The following is a 25,428-nucleotide window of genomic DNA, read 5'->3' as shown; positions in this document are numbered from 1 at the left end:
CAAATATCGACGACAGGCCTCTGTAGATTTTGACAGATATCGACAATGTCATAACATCTGATGAAAGATACCTATGGCATGCCTCATTCAAGATACCAAAGAATAAATTACATGATGTGCATGCTATTTCGGTCTTTAAATAATGTAAACAATTTACACTGCAATTCCGTGATATTAGAATTTTGAATCCGCCACTGTTTTATCATCTAATTTTTCTCTAAGACATGACATACTCTCACTTCAGAGGGATTAAGTATTCATAATGAATTTAAAGTTTTTTTTTTTTTTTTTTTGGAAACTAATGAATTTAAAGTTTGAGAAACTACCAAATAACCCGTTTGACCGCCAGATTAAGTATTCATTTTTTTTTTGTGCTAAATGATAAATTTGTTAAATTAGATGTTAATTTAGGGAGTCGACGAGATTCGAACTCATGTTGTGGTGATGAAGAGGGCTACTTGCTCAATTTTTTTTAAAAATTAAATAAATAATTACCGAACAAAATTTTAATTTTTGATTTTCAAAGAAGTAAAACCAAAAGCTAAAAACTAAAAATGGTTATCAAATGGTTAATTCTTGATTACTTCCAATGGCATATGTTATTCCCTGCCCAACGCCCAAGATGGTATCCAATGCGGTTAAGCACGTTGTTGTGCATACCGACAAGGAGGGGAGAGACAGTGATAAAGAAATGATCGGATATTGAGAATAAATTTGGGTAATTCTGAAATCTATTAAATAGAGGTTACATAAGAGCAAGTCCACCCCAAGAGGTAGGCTGGCTTAAAGTGTGAAAAATGGACTGGCATCCCCCTAAAACACTCCAGGTTGGCCATCAGCCCAAGCTAGGTCATAGGCCAGCCCAAAATGTGCTGAACAATCAGCTAGCCTATGTGACGTTATGCTGACGCTAGTGTGACGTCACGTCACACTGATATTTTTTTTTGCATCAGGCACATGGGAAACAAGTGCGTGTAAGCGTGCGTTCTCGACCGAAAACAGGCAGTGGAGCCTGCCATTGCAGGCGCTACAGAGGGCACGGGTAGAAGCCATGTGGCTCGTTCTAGGTCGTTGGATTTCCAACGGCTTGTTTTCTGGACCGTTGGATTTCCAATGGTAAAAAAAATTGAATTTGAAAACCAACGGCTAGTGACGTGGCGTGATCAGAGCCATTCGATCAAGAGATCAACGATCCACGTTTTTCGCCCCAAATTTTTTTTTTTAAAAGGCACAACAGTCAAAATTATGACCGTTGGCCATGTGTCAACATCTGGGCTGTTGGATTTGAATCTTTTTCAAATCCAATGATCCAGATTAATTAACTAAATTAAAATTATTAAAAATTGATAAAAAAATAGAAAAAAAATTTATTTTATTTTATTTTATAAATACCTAACCCTTATCTCCCACCTTACACCACATTTTAATATTTTCAACACTTTCAACCAAAGCTTTCATATACTTTTTGTGTGAAAAAAATGGTTGTGTGGAAGCTCATCGAAGATGTTACGTTGTGTAAATGCTGGGTTCAAATTACTCATGACCCGTTTAATGAATGGAGTTGAGAGTAATGTGGAGTAGAATTACAGAAGCGTTTTGCACTAGGCTTGGAAAAGGCGCCATAAATAGTCAAAGGCTTCAAGGTTGTTGGAAAAAACTCAACATATCCTTTACTAGTTAGAAAAATGCTCTCTCGATTGCTTTCAGTAATTTGCATAGTGGGACAAGTTTAGCGGATCAAGTGACAATATTTTTATTTATTTATATGTATTCCATCCGCATCAATATTTTAATTTATTTATTTGTGTTACACCTGCATTTTATAATATTGTCTTACCCACATTTTGTAGACACTACAAGAGAGACGTGATGCGGCGGCTGAGAGTCAACAAGAAATACTTAATCGAGAAAACAAGATGATTAGAGAAGCACTTAATCAAGAAAACGAGATGCTCAGAGAAGAAATTATGGCTCTAGCAGATCGTGACACTATGAACAAACCTCTAGTAGGAATGTCTTCGAATTCAAAATATTTTTGGACATCGGAAAAAAGAGACGTGGTGCTAAGGAGGCATGCAAGAGACGCGGAAACAAGTCGAGGGGTTCTAGCTACACAGATCCTAGCAACGAAGATCCTAGCACCACATATCCTAGCTCCACAGACTTTGTATAATTTCATATTTATTTGTAGTACTTTATTTAATTTCTTCTTTATTTTTAGTACTTGTAATTTCATCTTTATTTTTAGTACTTTATTTAATTTCTTATTTATTTATAGTACTTTATGTAATTTCTTATTTATTTGTAGTACTTTATGTAATTTCTTATTTATTTGTAGTACTAGATGTAATTTCTTAAATATGTTTAGTACTTTATTTAAACACATCAAATAAACTTAAAAAAACACACTAAATAAAATTACATAAACTCACCAAATAAACTTAACAAAACACAATAAATAAAATTACATAAACTCACCAAATAAACTTAAAAAAAAAACACACTAAATAAAATTACATAAACTCACCAAATAAACTTAAAAAAAAAAAACACACTTAATAAAATTACATAAACTCACCAAATAAAATTTAAAAAATACACTAAATAAACTAAGAACTTTATTCTTCCACCACAAACTCCTTTTAATTATCTTCACCTTGTTGCAATCCCCACTGGTGCTCAATCAAGTCATTTTGACGGGTACAGTGCCAGTGTGGCTCTTGCATTGAAGTGTACCGCTCAACGATCAATTGATTGTAAAATCCATCCAGTTCCAATGGCTATTTCGAACCATTCATACAAGACCTGGAGTCAACTCAACAACCATACAATAGAAAAGATAATAAAGAAGGATTTGGAGTCTACGATTTGCTCTAAAGTGCGGATAACAAATTAAAGGGTGTCCACTCAAATCTCCTTGTAACTTTTGCCTTTTGAAACTTCTTCCCTTCTGAGTTCTTGCTGCATACTTGTGTTATTACTCATGCTGAGAGTTTCATTTTTTCTGTGTTTTCTTCTCATAAAACTTTCTTTATGCGTTGATAAATATAGCAGAGATGACTTCCCTCCAGGCTTCGTGTTTGGTGCTTCCTCCTCTGCTTATCAGGTTCTTCTTTTTATGTATACATGTATTCATATATGTGCATATATATATATATGCATACAAATTATGGGATAATAAGAATTTTAATTAGATATATCTTAGTATCTCACATTAATATAAGCCCCTATATATATATATATATATATGGTTTTGTATGTATTACTAGTCCTACGCTTCAATTGACAAAGAGAAGAGAAGAAACTGATGGAATGGGGTTGGTTCAAAACTAATTCTACATGAATAGGTGGAAGATGCTGCAGACCAAGACGGAAGGACCCCAAGCATCTTGGACACATATGCCCATGCCGGTTAGCTTCCACTATTTTTATATCACATTTTCCATATAATATTATGAATTTTTTATCTTGTTCCGGAGTATGATGGGATACTTCCAATTTTTTAACTATTAAATCTTCATACAAAAATACAAAATCAAGAACGGATCATAAGTCTAAGTGGTTAATTATTTACTGTTTTCATTTCTAATTTATAACTTGTGAAAGGTGAAGACCTGGTTTTGTTTATTGAGGCTATGTGTGGTTAACTAGATTAACTAGATTAGAAAAATGATATTTAAACACATAAAAATAACACAGGTGGATCTCACAGTAAACTATACGATCCACCTATTAGAGAGTTAGTTAGCAAGTGTGAATGTAGTGCATCCAAATAAAATTGATTAGGTTAGAGTATTGCAACTTTAGGATGCTGTACCTACTAGGTGAACAATTTTAGATTTAAACAACTGTACTACTGGACTGTCCGCAGTTAGAGTACATACATCTTTTCGTATGATTAGTTTAGGCTAGTTGAAAATTGTTATATAACTAGAGGTTACAGCCTTTTTGAGAGTGATTAAGGTCTTACCAAAATCACTTCTAGAGCGTTTGGTAAAAATAAAAATAAAAAAGTATTCTTTTAATTGAAATACAAATCACTGACAGAGAAATACATTTGAAAATAAGAAAATCATCAAGGGCTTCTACGAAACTTTTAAAATACCAAATTCACTAATGTGTAAATTTTTTTTGAGAAACTAATGTGTAAATTTCTTCTGAACGAGTCAATCAATTTGCCATTGGAGGCGAAGCATTTAGTACTAATATAAGTAAAATGAAAGTTGAAAATAGGGGTAGAATAATCAAGGAAATTAGGGAGTAGAACAAAAACCCAACACTTGCAAGTAAAATATTATTCACATTTGAAATTTGACCATTGAAAACCATTGACAAGCTTGATTTACTAATCAGATGTGATTTTCTCAGTAAATTGGAAACCAGGTGACATTTCTTATCATTGTGAACCAAGTAAAAAGAATGTATGTTTATGTTGACTCGTTGAGGGTTAAACAATTGATCATTATCAATTAAAACCAACTAAACAATAATTGAATTTGATATTGTTGTTTGTTTGAACTTGCACGATCACTTACATGTATCAAGATCTTTATTAATTCACTGCTTTACTCCCAAAATTTCAGGTAATTGTGATGGAGCTACTGGAGATGTAGCGTGTGATCAGTATCACAAATACAAGGTCTATACTCTGCAAGATCCAGTTCAATTTTTGTTTAGACGATTCAGGACTAGTAGTTCTTTTGTATTGCAGAAATCAATATCATACTATTTAGAAATATGCTGCTGTTGTTTTATACTACGCATCATTATATCATGGATTATGGTTGGAATATGATTTATGCATGATCAAGTTCATTCAAACCATTTCAGGAAGATGTCCAACTAATGGTGGATACTGGTTTGGAGGCATATAGATTTTCCATCTCATGGTCAAGACTTATCCCAAGTATGCATGATCAACGAATTGTAACTCAGATTAAACAAAAGAAGTAACGATTTCTTGCTCTTAGCTTTTGACGCACTTAATCAATATTCGGCTTGTTTCTCTCGGATGGAAGAGGACCTGTCAATCCGAAGGGTGTACAATATTACAACAATCTTATTGATGAACTGATCACCCATGGTAACAATCTATCTAAATTATGAACCACAGTTTCGTTGCTTATACTATCAATAATTGAGTAGCTATAGAGATCAACAAATCCTAATGTTGATAATAAATTAATTTGTTTGTTTAAACCAGGAATCGAACCACATGCTACTTTACAGTGATCTCCCGCAGGCACTTGATGATGAGTATGGAGGATGGGTTAGTCGAAAAATTGTGTAAGTTCCTAACTTTTATTGGTCAGTTTTACATGGGACATGCAGAATTGGGGGATCCATGATGATCATGATGGAACACTTTGGTGGATGCAGAAAAGACTTCACTGCATATGCAGATGCGTGCTTCAAAAATTTCGGGGATAGAGTTTTGCAATGGACTACTATTAATGAGCATAATGTTTTTATACTTGGGGGTTACGATGTTGGATTTCTTCCACCACAGCGATGTTCAGCTCCATTTGGTGTCAATTGTTCTAGGGGTAATTCCTCAACAGAGCCATACATAGCAGCTCATTATACCTTGTTAGCTCATGCATCAGCTGCTAGATTGTACAAGAAAATGTCCAGCTAATTCTCTAACTCTTTGTTCTCAAGGGCTTCGAGAACTTTTATCCTTGTGATAATTAGTAATACGCAATAAAAACACTCATAAGTAAGATGCACGTCTCACAAATTCCCTTAAAATATATTGAACTTTTTAGTTTGAACTATTTGTATATTTCATCATAAGAAACTAAGTACAAGGGAGAAGCTTTTATAGAGAGCTTGAGAGTGACTTAAAGGCTAAAAAGACAAAGCCTAATAATAGGCCATATAAAGAACCAAAAAGAATAAGCTAGCTAACGTGCAACAAATGTATAATTACAAGTTTCAAGGGAGACATAAGACCATGAATTAAGGAGCAAATTAAGGAACAAAGGAAAAGTGAGGAACAAAGGAAAAGTGGCATTACATCACTTCCATCACTTCAAGTACATCACTCACTTCCATCACGTCAAGTACATCACTCACTTCCATCGCATCCAGTACATCACTTCCAATACTCCCCCTCAACCTGGATCAAGAGGGTTAATTGATCCAAGCTTGCACAACCACCGTTGAAATTGGGTAGAGTCTAGAGCTTTCGTGAAGAGATCAACAAGTTGATCATGGCTTCTAGTGTATACAGTGTTGATGACATTGGATTGAACTTGTGTACTAATGTAATGACAATCAACTTCAATGTGCTTCGTCCTTTCATGAAATACCGGATTAGAAGCAATACGCATTGCGGCCTGGTTGTTACAAAACAACGACATTGGTTCCTTGCTGGTGAAGCCAAGATCAAATAAAAAACTCTTCAACCATATAAGTTCACAAGCTGCTGCTGCCATGGCCCTATATTTAGCTTCAGCACTGGATCTTGCAACCACGGTTTGTTTCTTACTCTTCCAGGTGACCAAATTACCTCCAACAAAAGTACAAAAACCTGTGGTGGACTTTCGATCAAGGGCATTACCAGCACAATCAGCATCAGTGTAGGCCATGATGTGAGTGGACCCATTTTTCTTCATGAGTATGCCTCTACCGACCGAACCTTTGAGATATCTAAGTATTCTCTTGATAATCTCCCAATGAACCGATGTAAGAGAGTGCATAAACTGGCTGACAAGGCTCACTGAGTAAGCAATGTCAGGTCGAGTAATTGTGAGGTAAATAAGTTTTCTAACAATACGCTGATAAAAACCAGGATTAGAGAGAGGTTCACCTTTGGCATCCAACTGAAGTTTGCTAACAAGGGGTGTGCGAGCAGGTTTACACTCAAGCATGTGTGCTTCATCAAGAAGATCAACTACATACTTTCTTTGATTTAAGAATAACCCCTTGGAAGAAGTGGCCATCTCAATGCCAAGAAAGTATTTCAAGACTCCCAAGTCTTTAATAGGCAAATTGTTGGTGTATGGAGCACTTAAGAGCATTGATTTCATTCGCATTGTCCCCCGTAATTATAAGATCATCAACATATATAAGCACAACGAGCTTGCCTAGGATACCACTGCGAACAAATAAGGAGGAGTCAGCATGACTTCTTTTGAACCCTGCAACTTCAAGAACTGAGCTCAGTTTGGAATACCAAGCTCGATGGGATTGTTTGAGTCCATATATAGCCTTATGGAGCTTGCAAACTTTGTTAGGTTCACCTTCTCGTAGGTGTTCAGGAGGTAGCTTCATGTACACATCTTCTTCAAGATCACCATGGCATTTTTTACATCCATTTGAAACAAGGGCCACTCGTGATTGACTGCCACTGATAGCAACACCCTCACTGTGTTCATTTTAGCAACCGGGGCAAAAGTCTCCTTGTAATCAATACTGTAGGTTTGTGTGAAACCACGGGCTACCAATCGAGCCTTGTGTCTCTCAATGGTACCATTGGAATTGAATTTTGTCTTGTATATCTATCTACTCCCTACAACCTTCTTGCCTTTGGGAAGATCAACCACACTCCAAGTTTGATTTTCATCCAATGCTTTGAGCTCTTCATGCATGGCTTTTTGCCACACAGGTGTACACACGGCTTCTTGAAAACTTCTTGGCTCAAGATTGTTTGACAATTGGTTTAGAAATAATGCATGGGAGGCTGGCAATTTTTGGTAAGTAATAGCTTCAGAGATAGGGTACCTTGCAGAGTACGTAACCTACTCTTGTAACCTTAACGGGGGATGTCGATCTCGAGCAGGGTTCCTTCTTGGTGCTACTACTGATTGTGGAGTTGCAGCTTGTGGTTGTGGTGCTAAAGCATTGGGTACTTCCTCACTGACCACTTCATCAATGTTGGAATTAATGATAGGGTTTGGAGGGGGGGTTTGCATGAATTTCTCCAAGAGTAGGCAGTGGAAAGGTATCTATTAGACTCTCCCCCTGAGGATTATTCTCAGAATCCTTGTGAAAGAAAGGAATGACTTCATCAAACCGAATATCTCTAGAGACAACAAGCTTCCCAATGTGTGAGTTATAACATTTGTATCCCTTTTGAGAACTATAGTACCCCATAAATGCACATTTCACAGCTCTAGGTTCTAGTTTATCACGATGAGTAGCTTAGATGTGGACATAACAAGTACATCCAAAGATCCTGAGATGAGTCAAATCGACAGTTCTTCCTTTCATGACTTCAAAATGTGACTTAGCATTCAACACACGAGTTGGAAGTCTGTTAATGATGTATGCAGTGAGAAGTGCTTGGGACCAGAATCTCTTGGGAACTTGCATCTGAAACATAAGGGACCTTGTTTTCTCTAACAAATCCCTATTCTTTCGCTCGGCTACGCCGTTTTGTTATGATGTACCAACATAACTAGTTTGATGCAAGATGTCATGATTGCTCAAGTAATTGGACATGTTATTGGATGTATACTCGATGCCATTATCTGACCTTAAAGTATATAATTTAGAGGCAAATTGATTGGTTATTAGTTTGTGAAAATCTTTGAAAGCTTTAAACGACTTTAAAAGATATAACTAGGTAACCCTAGAATAATCATTAATAAAAGTGACATAATGCTTGTATCCATTGAATGACTCAACACGAGAAGGTCCTCAAATATCTGAGTGAACAACTTCAAAAAGCTTACTAGTTCTAGACTGAGAGGATACAAAAGGCAGCCTAGTGGATTTTGACATTTGACAGATCTCGCATTCATGTGTGCTTTTACAAAAATTTGGAAATAACTTAGACATCACTGGTTCTGAGGGATAAGCGAGATGTTGGTGCCAAAGTTGGTACTCCTGGGCATGACTTAGGTTGGCAATGGGATCCTTAACAAGATCGAACTTCTTTGAGAGGTAGTATAGACCATTTAAGAAGAACCCTTCACCAATCTTCTTCTGAGTGACTCAATCCTGAAACACAACGTTATGAGGAGAAAATATGGCAAGGCAATCCAAAGTGTGCGTGATTTTTCCTATGGACAAAAGCTGGACTGGAAATGAAGGTACGTAAAGTGCAGTGGACTCTACATCATTACCTATCAACCTAATTTTTCCTTTTCCTAGAACAGGTTCCCCTTTACCATTTGCTACAGATACATTAGTAGGATTAGATAATTTTTGAAACTCATGTAGACAAGATGTTTTATTAATTATATGATCAGTGGCACTTGAGTCTACAATCCAAAAATCATGTGTGAGATGTGCATTGAGAGCAGTGGAGAGTGCACTGATAATACCTGGGATATTGTCGTGTGTTGTGGTATCTGAACCTTCCAAGAAGCCAGCGAATTTTCCAAGCATGGTGGTGGAGTTTTCAGTGATCATCTTTTCATTCTCAGTGGTCTTGTTCTTTCTTTGGAGAAAGGTAGCAAATTCATTAAAAAAGAAAATCGGATTTGAAGTGAAGTTTGCCATCTCATCAGCTGAACACTTAGTTGCACGGAGGGCTTTTGAAGCAAACCCTTTCCTATCTTTGATCATTTTCCCTTCCTTGTCAAACTTAGGTTTTAACTCAGGATGTAAGATCCAACATTTTTCCCGTAGGTGCCCCTTAGTGTTGCAATATGTGCACTTCCAGTCAGCCTTCTTCCCATTAAAAACTCTTTCACCAGAGATTTTGTGGTTGCTAGTGAAAACCCTAGCCTCAGAGCTAGACTTGGGCTCAATATGCATTACCTTTCTTCGAGTTTCTTCCCTTTGAATTGCATGACACACGCTGATGAATGATGGTAATTCTGGAGTCATTAGCAAATGACTACGAAGATCTTCATACTCAGATCCCAAGCTTGCTAACAGTTGAAACACTTTATCTTCATCAGCCCTTTTCAAGAGCACAACAGATTCGGTTGTGTGTGGATGATATAGATCAAGCTCATTCCACATAAATTTCATGCTTCCAAGGTGTTGAACGAAGGATTGGTCACCTTGCTTTGGGCCAGCAAGACTCTTCTTCAGTTCAAAAACACGGGCATCATTATTTTGGCTGTCATACATTTCCTTGACAGATTCCCAGAGTAGGTGTGAAGACCCTGAATAGCTGAAGAGCTCCGACAACTTAGGCTCCATCGAGTTGAGAATCCAAGACATTACGAGCTGATCATTTGAATGCCATGCATCAAAAGAGAGTGAGGTGGATTCTGGAGGCTTAATGGTTCCATTTACGTACCCTAGCTTCGATCTTCCTCCTAGGGCAAGAGAGACGGCTCGTGACCAAGGCAAATAATTGAACTCGTTCAACAATACTGAGCACAGTCATTGGTTTGGATTGATCTCACCGTGTATCATGTTGGTTGGTGTTGAGGTTGAGGAACTTGTATCCTTAGAACCGAATGGATTGTCTTCTGCCATCTCAACAAATGATGAACAGAAGGAAAAATAAAACAAAAGAAAAACAACAGAGACATGACCCTATGGTTCCTGCTCTGATACCATATTGAACTTTTTAGTTTCAACTATTTGTATATTTCATCATAAGAAACTAAGTACAAGGGAGAAGCTTTTATAGAGAGCTTGAGAGTGACTTAAAGGCTAAAAAGACAAAGCCTAATAATAGGCCATATAAAGAACCAAAAAGAATAAGCTAGCTAACGTGCAACAAATGTATAATTACAAGTTTCAAGGGAGACATAAGACCATGAATTAAGGAGCAAATTAAGGAACAAAGGAAAAGTGAGGAACAAAGGAAAAGTGGCATTACATCACTTCCATCACATCAAGTACATCACTCACTTCCATCACGTCAAGTACATCACTCATTTCAATCACGTCTAGTACATCACTTCCAATAAAATATGATTTCTCGAACTCATAAAACAAAATACCAACACCCCCTTCTATTTATAGCAAGTTATATATCAATACCAGTAATAATGTAACATGAGGTTCCAATACTAGTAATAATGTAACATGAGGTTCCAATATAAACTTAAACTTATCATGATAAAAAAAATATAAGTTGATTAGAGAAATTTTTAAGATATGCAGGACAAGCAGCACGGATATATAGGAATCAATGTTTTTGCCTATTGGTTTGTTCCTCTAACAAAACTTATTGAAGATGAACTTGCTACCCAAAGAGCCATAGACTTCTATTTTGGTTGGTAAGTCAGATGTTGAGCACTCATCTTTTCATCTCTCTCTCTCTCTCTCTCTCTCTTTCTCTCTCTCTCTCTATATATATTTCTCACTTGTTCAAAACATAATGCCGTTTTAGCTACCTGTAATTCCAATGTGTCTGTTTCCTTTTGTAGGGTTTTGAATCCCTTGGTGTTTGGAGATTACCCTGATGTAATGAAAAAGATAGTAGGCTCTAGAATTCCTGTTTTTACTAGTCTTGAGTCCCGAAGTGTCAGGGGTTCATTTGACTTCATTGGATTGAATTATTATCACCCATTAAACATCAAGGACTACTCCAGCACTCTAAAGATGGAAACCAGAGACTTTATGGCTGACTCAGCAATAAAGATATCGCGTAAGTTTTTTTCTTATACATATACGTATGTAGTGAAATTCTTTCTGCATGATGTCCACTCCTTAGTTTAAAGACTGATGTGTCCATAACATGTCATTAATAAGTCGATGAAATGTCTGAAAAGATAATTGACCGGTAAAGGAAATGTTGGAATTTCTTGCTTTCATTCATCAACGTATACAAGTTTTATAATACATTATCAACAATAGTTCTATACATGGTAATTAAATTACAAAGAGAATATTTTAAGATAATTACTGATACATTGTACTATGGACTCTTGTCTGACACCTAGTTCATGAACTTATGAGAGTTTATTCTTGTTTAGATTAGGCCTGGCAATTCCTGACACGACCCGATAACCCAACACGACACGATAGGAAATTAACAGATGTTCGGGTTGACACGATAACGAATCGGGTCTTATCGGGTAACCCGATAAGCACATGTTAAGATAACGAGTTGGTTCGGGTATACATGTGGATAACACGATACACGATAAGCAAAATATTAATTTTATAATTTTATAACCCTAAAAAAATACTATAATAATTATATATATATATATATTAATTTAACAATTTTATACCCCTAATAACTATAATAATTATATATATATATATATATATTAAATATTAAAAATTGGTGACCATTGGATCGGCTTAAATATACATACCATTCAATTTCTTAAGTGTTATATGTACAAAATAAATAAATTTAAAGCTACTTAATAAATATATATATACCATTGAACTTGATGGGATACGAATTCTACGAAACTAATTTCAACGATCCAACCATCAACCTTGTTTGTATATGCTTTGAGATCATATCAGCAAAAAATTCCAAAACACTAACATTCAAAGATCAAGTAACGGAACAAAACTTTTCAATGGTTATCAATGAAAAATCACGATTTCACGGTTATTTTAACTCCAATTTTGATGATTTTTTACAGCTACACTCCTTGACCCTATATGAATACAGTGAATGAACTTGATCTTCAATTTAAAATATTCACACTAGTGGATACCATAAAATCTTATGTTATACTTAATGAGAATAAACTAAGTGTTAGTGAATCTATTGTTTTGATGGGATACGCATTCTACGAAACTAGTTTCAATGATCCAACCGTAAAAAATGATTGTATATACTTCGAGATCGCATACGCCAAAAATTGAAAAAAACAAACATTCAGAGATTAAGTAACGAGATAAAACTTTTTGACAGTTATCAACTAAAATTAACAATTTAACGGTTATTTTAACTCCGATTTTGATGATTTTTTTACAGCAACACTCCTTGACCCTATATGAATACAATGAATGAATTCGATCTTTAATTTAAAATATTGACACTAGTGGATGTGGATACCACAAAATCTTATGTTATATTTAATGAAAGTATAAATAAACTTTAAGTGTTAGTGAATCTATCATTTTGATGGGGTACGTATTCTACGAAACTAATTTCAACGATCCAACCGTCAAACTTGTTTGTGTATGCTTCAAGATCGCATACGCTAAAAATCGCAAAAAATAAACATTCAGAGATCAAGTAATAGGACAAAACTTTTCGACTGTTATCGACGAAAAATCATGATTTAACGGTTATTTTAACTCCGATTTTACAGCTACACTCCTTGACCCTATACGAATACAATGAATGAACTCGATCTTCAATTTAAAATATTTACACTAGTGGATACCACAAATCTTATGTTATACTTAATGAAAATATGAATAAACTCTTAAGTGTTAGTGAATCTATTGTTTTGATGGGTACACATTCTACGAAACTAGTTTCAATGATCCAACCGTCAAACATGTTTGTATATACTTCGAGATCGCTTACGCCAAAAATTGTAGAAAACAAACATTCAGAGATCAAGTAATGGGACAAAACTTTTCGACGGTTATCAACGAAAAATCACGGTTTAACGGTTATTTTAACTCTGATTTTGATGATTTTTTACAGTTACACTCCTTGACCTTATATGAATACAATGAATGAACTCGATCTTCAATTTAAAATATTCACACTAGTGGATACCACAAAATCTTATAATGAAAGTATGAATAAACTCTTAAGTATTAGTGAATCTATTGTTTTGATGGGATACACATTCTACGAAACTAGTTTCAACGATCTAACCGTCAAACATGATTGTATATATGTCGAGATCGCATACGCCAAAAATTGCAAAAAACAAACATTCAGAGATCAAGTAACGGGAGAAAACTTTTCGACGGTTATCAACTAAAAATCACGATTTAACGGTTATTTTAACTCCGATTTTGATGATTTTTTACAGCTACACTGCTTGACCCTATATAAATTCAATGAATGAATTCAATCTTCAACTTAAAATATTTACACTAGTTGATACCACAAAATCTTATGTTATACTTAATGAAAATATAAATAAACTCTAAGTGTTAGTGAATCTACGTTTTGATGGGATACACATTTTAAAAAACTAATTTCAACGATCCAACCGTCAAACTTGTTTGTATATGCTTTAAGATTGCATACGCCAAAAATCGCAAAAAAACAAATATTCAGAGATCAGGTAACGGGACAAAAAAATTCGACGGTTATCAACTAAAAATTACGATTTAACGGTTATTTTAACTTCGATTTTGATGATTTTTTACAGCTACACTCCTTGACCTTATATGAATACAATGAATGAATTTGATCTTCAATTTAAAATATTTACACTAGTGGATACCACAAAATCTTATGTCATGATGATTGATGAAAATTGAGGATTTTGTAAAAAGAATAACATGCAAGCTTTGAGTTCCATTGGCAAGGTTTAAACTTTTCAGAAAGGCTTCACAACCTTGAAAATAAAAACTCTTTTATTTTGCATATCCTTGCACATTTAATATTTTGTAATAGACTAGTAGTGTATGGATGTTTGTTTATTATGCTCTTATTTTTTAGTGTAGAAGTAGTACTTAAACGACAAATGTGTTTTAATGTTTTGAAGTAATATTTATGTGGCAATGTGTGGTATGTGCAAATTTAAGAAAAAAAAATATTTTTCTTAACGGGTCATAATGGGTCATAACGGGTCGGGTCACTTTACCCATTGGGTAAAGTGACCCGACCTGTTAATGACCCGTTAAGATAACAGGTGTTACACGAAAATGACATAAACACGACAGACACGACACGTTTGCCAGGCCTAGTTTAGATGCTTAGCTGCAATCCTTTGAGCTTACAAAATTTTGTTTAATTGCATTTGCAGCACTGGACAATGGTACAACAACATTTGAGGTAAAATCTTGAACATAATATAAAGTAGAACCGGCTCAATACTACTTATGGATTAATTTCAGTGCACTAGTGATCATGTTGTTTGAATCAGTATCCAATAGCTCTCTGGGGCCTGCAAGAACTGTTGGAATATATCAAGGAAAATTATGGCAATCCTCCTATATATATCCATGAAAATGGTATCTCTCTCTCTCTCTCTCTCTCTCGGTTTTTTTTTTTGTTGCGTGGAAAGTATCTATCTGCATCATCCATGTGGTGATTTTTTTTGTCTGTAAATGGATAGTACAGGGTTTAAATTTGAACCCAATCAATGCTATTTGAATGTGTAGTGTTGTATAACATGATAGGGAAATGTAGATATATAGAGGGAGCTTCGATTGAGAGACTCTCAAATAAGTTTTATTTAAGATTTCCACATATCTACGGACCATGCATGTGTTGCGCGCATTTTGCTTCAAACTCTACATTATATTTCCTGGTACTAAAGCTTAACTTTTGGCTCTTTCCATGCAGTAGTTTCCATTATCTGCTTATCATTTTCCTTCTTTATCTGTATTAAACAATAGGTCAACGGACTCGACGCAATTCATCTTTGGAAGACTGGGGGCGGGTGAAATTTTTGCAAGGGCACATCCAATCTTTGCTTTAAGCTAGAAGGTATATATGATTTATCTTGTGACCTTTCCATGTTGCAAAGCTAACTGGACGTGTCCAAATGGAAATGTTTAATGCAAGTTGTTCGTGGTAGGAATTTCCGTCGGGGATGTTCCCTGGCCGACGAGCACACAGCTCCCCGAGAGGTTGGCGCCAGTTGAAGCTTCCTGTCGGGCTTCTGCTTTACTGGCGGGCTTGTCGGGCAAAGCTTAGTTGGGCAAGGTTTGTCGGGCAAAGCTTGTCGGTCAAAGCTCTTCGGGCAAGGCTGAAAGAGAAGGACAGAGTTAACTTTAAAAGGGTGCCTTTGTAGGGCCTTAGGTGTAGGCCTTGAGGCTCACAATCAAGATTAACCTTTCAGTGCTCAGGCGTGCCACTGCCATCTTCAGCATGGCAGATGTAGAACGAATGTTGAATTTCAATTGTATATATATATATATATATACCCAAGAGACCATTTTAGTCATGACGGGTGCCTTTGTGGGCCTTAGGTATAGGCCTTGAGGCTTCCCGTTCATAACTAACTTAGCATTTGAATATATACATATGGTTTGTTTCCTTGGTTTATATGAGTCTTATATCCATTATACTTCCTGATTATTTGAGCCCGAGGAGCAGAATGAATCCAAATAGGTGCCTTTGTAGGGCCTTGAATAGGCCTTGAGGCTTTCCATCAGAACTTTTTCTATGCTCAACGTTCTAGTCCAAGGAGCAAAATGAATCCAAATAGGTGCCTTTGTAGGGCCTTGAATAGGCCTTGAGGCTCCCTATTAGGATTCATTCTATACTCAACGTTCTATAGTAATCACGATATAATAGAAATAAAACTAGGTGATAGATTGATTACTTGCGCCCCAAGTAACTTTGGACTTCTTATTTATTAAAGCTTGTCGTGGATGGGTTAAGTCCACATAAGGTTCTTTTTTATGCCTTGAGGCCAAGGAATTTTGGATGATCAAATCTTACATGCCCGAGGGCTTAGAACTCGGATCTGGCTTGAACTATGAAAACATATTCAAATCGGATTCAAGTGCTGGGAGAGTCCTTTAATAGCCATATTACTACAAATAACTTGAATACAACTTGTAGTATACAACATATTTCTAGGTTAGTGAATGAAAAGACAAAAACAAAGGGGGTCGGGCAAGGTTTAACCTTGTCGGGCAAGGCTGATCGTCTTGCAACTTCCTATCTTTGTGGTTTCAAGAGGCTTGAAAGCTTAGAAACAGGGTTGGAAGATGAGTTTACAGAAAGAGATCGATACTACAACAAGAGTTGAACAGGGTAGCAGAGCTATTACAAAGGGTTTATCCCGAAAGGGATGAAGGCTTGCTGACTACAGCTTTGTTTGAAGGCAAATCTGGCTTTTGAGCAGAGTGTGCTTGTATTTGTTTGTTTGAGTGTCCTCATTCCTGACTTCTCTTCCTTCTTTTATAAACAACTTCAGCTTGTCTTCCTGTAGCAGCAACCTTGCCCGACTGCAGTTTGAAGGGTAGTGACTTATCAACTTTTTACTTGTATTGCCACTGTAAAGTACTTTAGTGGCTGATTAGCTGGTGGGTCTATACCACTTGGTCCTTAGGTAGGTGAGCAAGTGGTGCAAATGACCTGCACCTGGTCAGGAAAACCTCTTCTGCCTTCAGGACTTGGGCTGGATTTCGGGCTTTCCTCCTCTTCGTTGGGCTAACTTCCTTCTAAGCCCAAGGTTGAAATTATAACCCAAACAGTGCCCCCTTCAATCAATATTCAAACTGGAATTCGACTGGAATTCCAGGCGCCAACATTGATTGAATATGCGCATGCTTGTATACTTGTTCTTGGAACTTGTGTTTCCCTAGGCGGGATGCCTATGCTCTCGTGTCTTTTGCTTTTCTCACGACCTTTGGGTTGTCTTCTGAGGTCTCTATAAATTCAGGTTTGGATTTGGTTTTGTTCAGCCAACAAACTTCCTCCACTTTCCGTTTTTATCAATCCTGAATACTTCTGCCCTCTTAGTTTTCTTTGAAAAAAAATGAGTTCTTCAGGATTTAAGTGGAGTTTCCTAAAACTCCATTTTCGTGGGAAAAAGAGTTTTCATCAGATAGCTATCCCCAACACCCTTGGTTAGATACCCCTCTGTCTCCAACACCCTTGGTCAGGCGGTATCTTCATGAGGACTTGCCCATCTGCTTGTCGTCCTGATAAATCAGGCGTCACCATCACATATGGTGACGACTCTGCCTGGGGATCCTCTATTAGGCTCATCTTGGCCGCTCAACCCGATCACCTGATCGGATTCTATTTATGAAGACATCAGAAAACCAGCCGAGACGCCATTTACATCTGGAAGGAGTCGAACGCAGCATATCAGAACTGAATTGAATTTGCTTGTAAATTCCACCAATTTGTCGAAATGAAATAAACATGATCTTAACTATTTTGTGTCTTTCTGTCTTCTTGAATGACTGATGAATATACACTGCACTTTTAGCATCCTGAAACCTGCTTTACCTTGCATCTTCTTCAATATAACAATCTCTAACATCCCATAATGTAGGACAATATTTCTTCAAGAATTTAACATTAATGGGATGTTTTTGCCAATTCCCTTTGAGATCTGCCAAGTAATATCCCCTTTTGTCCAAGACTCGACTAATCACGAAAGGACCTTCCCATGTCGGGCTCCATTTCCCAAAGCCTCTAAGTTGAGCTCCTAGAGGGAGGACTGTCTTCCATACTAAATCTCCTTCTTTGAAAGACTTCACCTTCACCTTTTTGTTATAAGCTCGGGCAACAGCTTTCTTTCCTTCATGAATCTGGTTCATGGCTTCAATTCAGGCCACGTCTAAGTCTTCAATCCCTTGACACATGGCTTCGATGTATTCTTCACTATGTAATCCAAACTGATTTTGAATTCTAACAGAACTCATATTGATTTCCATGGGAAGCATTGTATCCTGCCCGAAAGTTAAAGCATAGGGAGTTGTCCCTGTTCCTGCCCTTTTGGAAGTTCTGTATGCCCACAGAGTATTCCTTAGCCTCTCATGCCACCTTTCCGGACTATCCATCACCATTCTTTTGATAATATTTACCAGAATTTTGTTGCTGGATTCTGCCTGGCAATTTGACTATGGGTAGTAAGGACTGAACTGAATCATCTTTATTTTGTATTTGCTTGCAAATTCTTCAACTTCTTTTGAGATAAAAGATGGCCCACGATTCGTTACTATAGTTTCGGGCACCCCAAACCTATACAAAATCTTGGTCTCGATGAAAGTCTTTATCGTGGCTGAGGTTATGGATTTTACTGCCGATGCTTCCACCCATTTGGTGAAGTAATCCGTTGCCACAATTATGAAAGTATGCCCTTTGCTGAAAGCTGGATAGATCTGCCCGATGAAATCCATTGCCCATCATCTGAAGGGCCAAGGCTTAACTACTAGATTTAAAGGTACTGAGGGTACATGTTGGAGAGGGCCATGCCTTTGACATTCCTCACATCCTCGGGCATAGGATTTGCAATCTTTTTCCATATCGGGCCAAAAGTAACCATACCTCCTAAGTAACCACCTCATCCTTGTTCCAGCTTGATGAGCTCCACATATCCCTTCATGTACTTCGGCCATTACTCTTATGGATTCCTCTTGGCCTAAGCATTTTAGTAGTAACCCGTCTGGAGTCTTCCTTAGCACGTCTTTTGTCCATAAAACATATTTGGTTGCTTGCTGCCTATCCTTCTTGCTGGTGGGTGAAGAGGGATCTTTAAAATGATGGATGATAGGTGACCTCCAATCTTCTACCTCGGTCTCTAGAACCTTTATATCCAAACTGAATCCCCTTTCTAGGATAGAAGGAAGGTTTCTTTTTTGGACCTCGATATCTACCCCATATTTTCTTTCCTGTATTGGCACACCTGAGGCTAGTTGCGCCATCTCGTTAGCCGCTGGGTTGGCTCCCCTGGGAACATGACCAACTGATATTTCAGAATCCCAATAGCTCAGCAATTGTGTGGCCGCCAACTAATATCCGGCCATGGTGATATGTCTGCACTTGAACTCCCCATTTTGCTGGTTTATTACTAATTCTGAATCACCAAACACCTCTACCTCTGTTGCCCCCAGATCCATCAAGATTTCCAAACCAATTATTAAGGTCTCATATTCTGCTCGATTATTGGTATTCCCTTGATAATCGATAAGAAATGAGTAATAATGATGAACTCCTTGAGGGTTGATAATTACAATTCCAGCTCCCGCGGCTTTCTGAGTGCAGGAACCATCAAAATATAGCTTCCGAGGAGTAATCCACAAACCAGCCACTCTTCTTATCTCCTGCTGGATCCACTCTTCTCTGCCCGAGATCCCCTGACTTGGCGGAATCCAAACAGTAGTAACTTCCAGGGTTCCTGGGATATTGATTACTTCGTCTCGAGATTCTTGATGCTCCGACAAGAAGTCAGCAATTGCTTGGCCTTTGACCGCTTTTTAGGGGACATACTGAAAGCTGAATTCGGATAATGCTAGAATCCACTTCCCAATCCTTCCTGTCAACATTGGTTTTGACAACATGTACTTTATCACGTATGTCTTGGCAATAATGTGCACGTGACAAGGTAACATGTAATGCCTTAGCTTGTTAGCAGTGAAATACAAAGCTAAGCACAATCTCTCCACTGGGGAATATCTTGTTTCTACCTCAGTCAGAATTCTACTGAGGTAGTATACTGCCTGCTCTTTTACTCCTTCATTATTTTGAGCTAGCAAACTCCCGATTGATTTTTCTGAAGCTGAGATATATAGTTTTAAGGGTTTTCCCCTTTGAGGTGGTACCAACACTGGTGGAGAAGTTAAGTAAATTTTGATACTATCGAAAGCCACTTGGTGTGGTGGTCCTCACTCGAAATTCTCCTTATCCTTCAGTCTTAATAAAGGAGTCAGTGGCTGGATCTTGCCTGCTAGGTTGGCAATGAATCTTCTTAAGAAATTAATTTTGCCCAGCAGCCTCTGGAGTTGAACTTTGTTGGTAGGTGAAGGTGACTCCATTATTGCACGTGCTTTGTTTTTGTCCACTTTTACACTTCTTTGATGAACCAAGAATCCCAAGAAGTTGCCCGCTCTCACCCCAAACGCGAACTTCTTTGGATTCATCTTCAATTTGTGGATTCTCATTCTTGTCAACGCCTGCCTGAGGTCTATCAGATGCTGCTCCTCTGTCTTGGATTTCACCACGATGTCATCAATATACACCTCCATATTATGGCCAATCAGATCATGAAAGATGGCATTCATTGCCCTTTGGTATGTTGCGCCAGCATTCTTGAGCCCGAATGGCATGACCAGATATTCATAAGCCCTCACATGCCCCGAGCATCTAAAAACTATTTTATGTATATCTTCCTGAGCCATTTTAATCTGATTATACCCGACATTTCCATCCATAAAAGATAAGACTTTGTGTTTTGCTACTGCATTTATGGATAAATCTGCCATGGGCATGGGATACTCATCTTTCGGGGTAGCGCTATTAATATTTCTGTAATTAACACAACATCGTACTGCCTTTGTTACGGCTTTTAAAACAGGTACAATATTGGCTAACCACTCCACATATTTGGCTGGCCTAATAAATGCGGCTTTTACGAGTCTTTCAATCTCTTCTTTGACCTTCTTTTCTATCTCTTTTGACATCCTCCGTGGTGCTTGCTTAACCAGCTTGTATCCTTCCTTGATGGGCATTTTGTGTTCCACCAAGGTTGGATCCAAACCCGGCATCTCGGTGTAATGCCAAGCAAAACAATCTCTGAATTCTTGTAGGAGACAGATAATTTTTGCTCGAGCCTCGCTCTCTAATAAACCACTGATTTGAATTAGTCTTGGATCTTCCTTTGCTCCTAGCTCAATAACTTCCAAAGGATCTTGGACCTCTGGCGGTGGCTTATCAGGTTCTGCACACAAAAAATCGACCAGCTCCGGGCTTTATGGCAAGTCGTCGGGCCCATCTAGGTCGTATATGCACTCGGCCATTTGAATGGCCCTTTCCAATTCTTCTCGACAAGATTCCTCCTTGCTTTTATCCTGGCTGGTTGAAGCTCCTACCTGCCATTCATGCTCTTCTTTGACAAAGAGCTTCTGTTATTGTCTTTTTCTTTTCCCATACACTAACAGTCGTTTAATCAGGGATCTGACTGCTATTACATGATCCTTCCTTTTTTTGTTCTGTCATTTATGGGGTAGGGGTGTTGGGACGATACAAGGTCTATCCCATTCCTCTCTGGTAAGGAGCATTCCTTGTTCTAGGAGCTTTTGGGCCGTTACCTTGGTAGGGTGGCCGTTCTCATCTGCTCCCAAACACTTCAAGATTCCTACATTGGGATTGTAGAAACTTACTTCCGCTATGTTGGTTGTGGGAAGAAATGGCCGTGATTCGGCCTCTACCATCTCCCAAAAACCTGGCTCTTCTGCGCTCGCCTCATGATAAACAGCCACCTGTTGATGTAGAGTAGAAGGTATAGCAAGACTTTGATGGATCCAATCTCTTCCAAGTAAGGCTCCATAGGTGGAGGTGGAGTCCACCACAAAGAATGCCAGCATAATCTGTTTAAACCCCAAATCTACTTCCAAAGGCAATATCCCATGAGTTTTGGTGATAGTACCCGAGAAACTAGAAACAGTGAGGTCTGTAGGAATAAGATCCTCAGTCCCTCTCCCCAACCTTTTCATTTGTTTGGCTGGCAGTACGTTAACAGCCGCTCCTCCATCAACTAGCACTCTTTTGAAAGGTACTCCTTCCACATGGGCTGTAACATAAATGGGTTTCAGATGATTGGCAAGTGAAATACTTGGGCAGCTGAACACCATTTTATCTGTATAGATCCTCAAATGACCATCCTTAGGCGCTTCAGATGATTCAGCTTCCCTCGATTCTCCTTCTTCAGTTACCTCTACGCTGACATGAGCCATCATTGGCTCAGTTGTCACGTAATCTCATTCCATGGTGGCGGGCTGATTTGGTTGGGCACCAAACATGGCGGATAATATATACGCCATGTTTATATGAAAGTTGCTGGGTTCTGGCAGCTCTTCTTTTTTGCTTCCAATCTGGTCCATGAACTCATCCAACCAAGCCATCGCATCTGGTGGAAGTAGTGGTTCTGGTGCCCCCTTTAGCTGATTCACACCTAGTGTTTGCTTTGGAACTTCCCCGAAGGGCTCCACTAATGATAGAGAAGGTTGTTTTCCCTCTAGTGAAACAGTTCCAAAACAAATAGGCTGCTCTGGCCTCCATCCAGGAGTTGGCTCCATAATCATATCCTCTTGAGCTCTCCTCAAGATTCTATATTTTCCAGGGTGTAGGCTTTGTGGCACATGGTTTCCTTCACCCTCAGTCTTGCTATTAGCCCTTTCCACCTCTTTCTTACTCCTCCAGCGGAGCTGACTACTCCCCCCGGATGATGTTTTCTCCAACTTTTGATTTTTGGAGGTTTGCGAAGTTGTAGGGGTTTTTAAGGAATTCATATAGGCTTTGTGTTGCCTTTGAACCCTTCTAACCATAGAAGCTCCCATCTGCTTAACAGGCTGTCCATTTTTTCCAACCATATACCATTTTCGCCCGAGGCGGGCAGGATTATCTTTTTTGACAGGGTTTGTTATCCTATCAATCCTCCTGACCTCTCTTCCCATACGGTCGTACTGAGAATGTTCTATGCTCCTTTTTTTTAGCTTCTTGGCATCTCCATCCTATGCTTCCTCAGAAACTTCATGGTTGCAAAATATTTCTGATAAAGCCTTTGGTTGAGAATCACCTCTTAATCGCTGAAAGACACTTCGAGAGGTATCCCTTCCTGGAGTCCACCGAGCTTTTTCTTGTGCCTCTTTTCTCCTTTCTTCTTCATTTCTCCTAATCAATTCATGATCCATAAGGGCTCTCGTGGGCGGTATTTCGAGCTCACATTCGCATTGGCACTTGCTGCACAACACCCTTCCCTTGATTATGGCGGCTCTTGGATATTTGGGTACGTTAACCACCCCTTTTATGGATTTGTCAACCAACCTTCTTTCTTCCTCTCTTGTGACTTTCTTTTTTCCCTTCTCTGCCCAGGCCATACTGATCATATTTATAGGGGCCTTTGAGAAGGGATCCGTATGTTTATCCTTCACCGCTGGTTCTTCTTGTTGGTTGATTTTAAATCCCCTCTTCTCCCTATCATCTTTCTCCCCAAGGTGAGGTAAAGACATAGGAAAAAGTGGTTTTAAAACTGAGTCATCTTTCTTTCTGGAGCCTGCGGAGGAGTTCTCCAGTCTTTGTAGCATATGTAACAAAGCAGTTTGCAAATCTTCTGATCCTTTTGACATATCTCTTTGATAAAAAAGAGAGATCCCACCGGGCGTGCTAAAACTATGTTCGTGGCAGGAATTTCCGTCAGGGATGTTCCCTGGCCGACGAGCACACAGCTCCCCTAGAGGTTAGCGCCAGTTGAAGCTTCCCATCGGGCTTCTGCTGTACTGGCGGGCTTGTTGGGCAAAGCTTAGTCGGGCAAGGTTTGTCGGGCAAAGCTTGTCTGTCAAAGCACTTCGGGCAAGGCTGAAAAAGAAGGACAGAGTTAACTTTGAAATGGTGCCTTTGTGGGGCCTTAGGTGTAGGCCTTGAGACTCACAATCAAGATTAACCTTTCAGTGCTCAGGCGTGCCACTGCCATCTTCAGCATGGTAGATGTAGAACGAATGTTGAATTTCAATTGTATATATATATACCCAAGAGACCATTTTAGTCATGACGGGTGCCTTTGTGGGGCCTTAGGTATAGGCCTTGAGGCTTCTCGTTCATAACTAACTTAGCATTTGAATATATACATATGGTTTGTTTCCTTGGTTTATATGAGTCTTATATCCATTATACTTCCTGATTATTTGAGCCCGAGGAGCAGAATGAATCCAAATAGGTGCCTTTGTAGGGCCTTGAATAGGCCTTGAGGCTTTCCATCAGAACTTTTTCTATGCTCAACGTTCTAGTCCGAGGAGCAGAATGAATCCAAATATGTGCCTTTGTAGGGCCTTGAATAGACAACTTCAGCTTGTCTTCCTGTAGCAGCAACCTTACCCGACTGCAGTTTGAAGGGTAGTGACTCATCAAATTTTTACTTGTATTGCCACTATAAAGTACTTTAGTGGCTGATTAGCTGGTGGGTCTATACCACTTGGTCCTTGGGTAGGTGAGCAAGTGGTGCAAATGACCTGCACCTGGTCAGGAAAGCCTCTTCTGCCTTCGGGACTTGGGCTGGATTTCGGGCTTTCCTCCTCTTCGTTGGGCTAACTTCCTTCTAAGCCCAAGGTTGAAATTATAACCCAAACACAAGTGTTTATGTAAATATAGGGATAGTCAAGCTAGCTATATTTTTCACCATAGGAAAATACTACGTCTAAAATACTAATTATCCTATGTTACCTTGGAAGGAATGGATCAAACTCAAGAGGTTATTTAACATGGTCCTTCTTGGATTCTCTTGAACTGTTAGACGGCTATGAATCAAGCTACGGCCTATACTACGTGGAGTTGGAAGACCCTGATTTGAAAAGACAACCTAAACTCTCTGCTCATTGGTACTCTCATTTTCTAAAGAGAACAAACGTCATCAACTTTGATGAAGTTTTTACATCCATTTCCAATGGTTACGACATTCAGCAGATTTCGTCATACACAGTTATAATCTAAAATGCATATGTTTACGTTCCCGTTTAAGTTTTGTTATAGTTCTTAAGTTATATAACAATTTTTTACTTTTTTCAGAGAAGTAACTGCCACTTATATATTTTTAATAACTATTAGTCTTGTTCTCTTGTTAATCTGGTGATTTCGAATTTGTGGTCATATACTCTTAAATTTGATATTAAAAATTAAGATTAAAACATTAAAATGCTTCTTTGACCCCAAGTTTGGATCCGTTAAGACCTACTGGGCCCAGGATCCTACTGAGCTGGGAAGGTCCTCTAAAAACCATCGCA

The 25,428-nt window shown here is 38.3% G+C and overlaps 1 pseudogene; it reads left to right on the top strand.

The window, feature by feature from the left end:
• Positions 1-2,838: 2,838 nt before the first annotated feature.
• LOC103430025 (beta-glucosidase 11-like) lies at positions 2,839-25,138 on the top strand (annotated as a pseudogene).
• Positions 25,139-25,428: the final 290 nt, after the last annotated feature.

This window comes from Malus domestica, chromosome 11, assembly GCF_042453785.1.
Source record: "Malus domestica chromosome 11, GDT2T_hap1".
NCBI classification, from domain to species: Eukaryota; Viridiplantae; Streptophyta; class Magnoliopsida; order Rosales; family Rosaceae; genus Malus; species Malus domestica.
The sequence above is the reverse complement of the archived record's forward strand: the minus strand, read 5'-3'. Positions and strand labels throughout refer to the sequence as shown.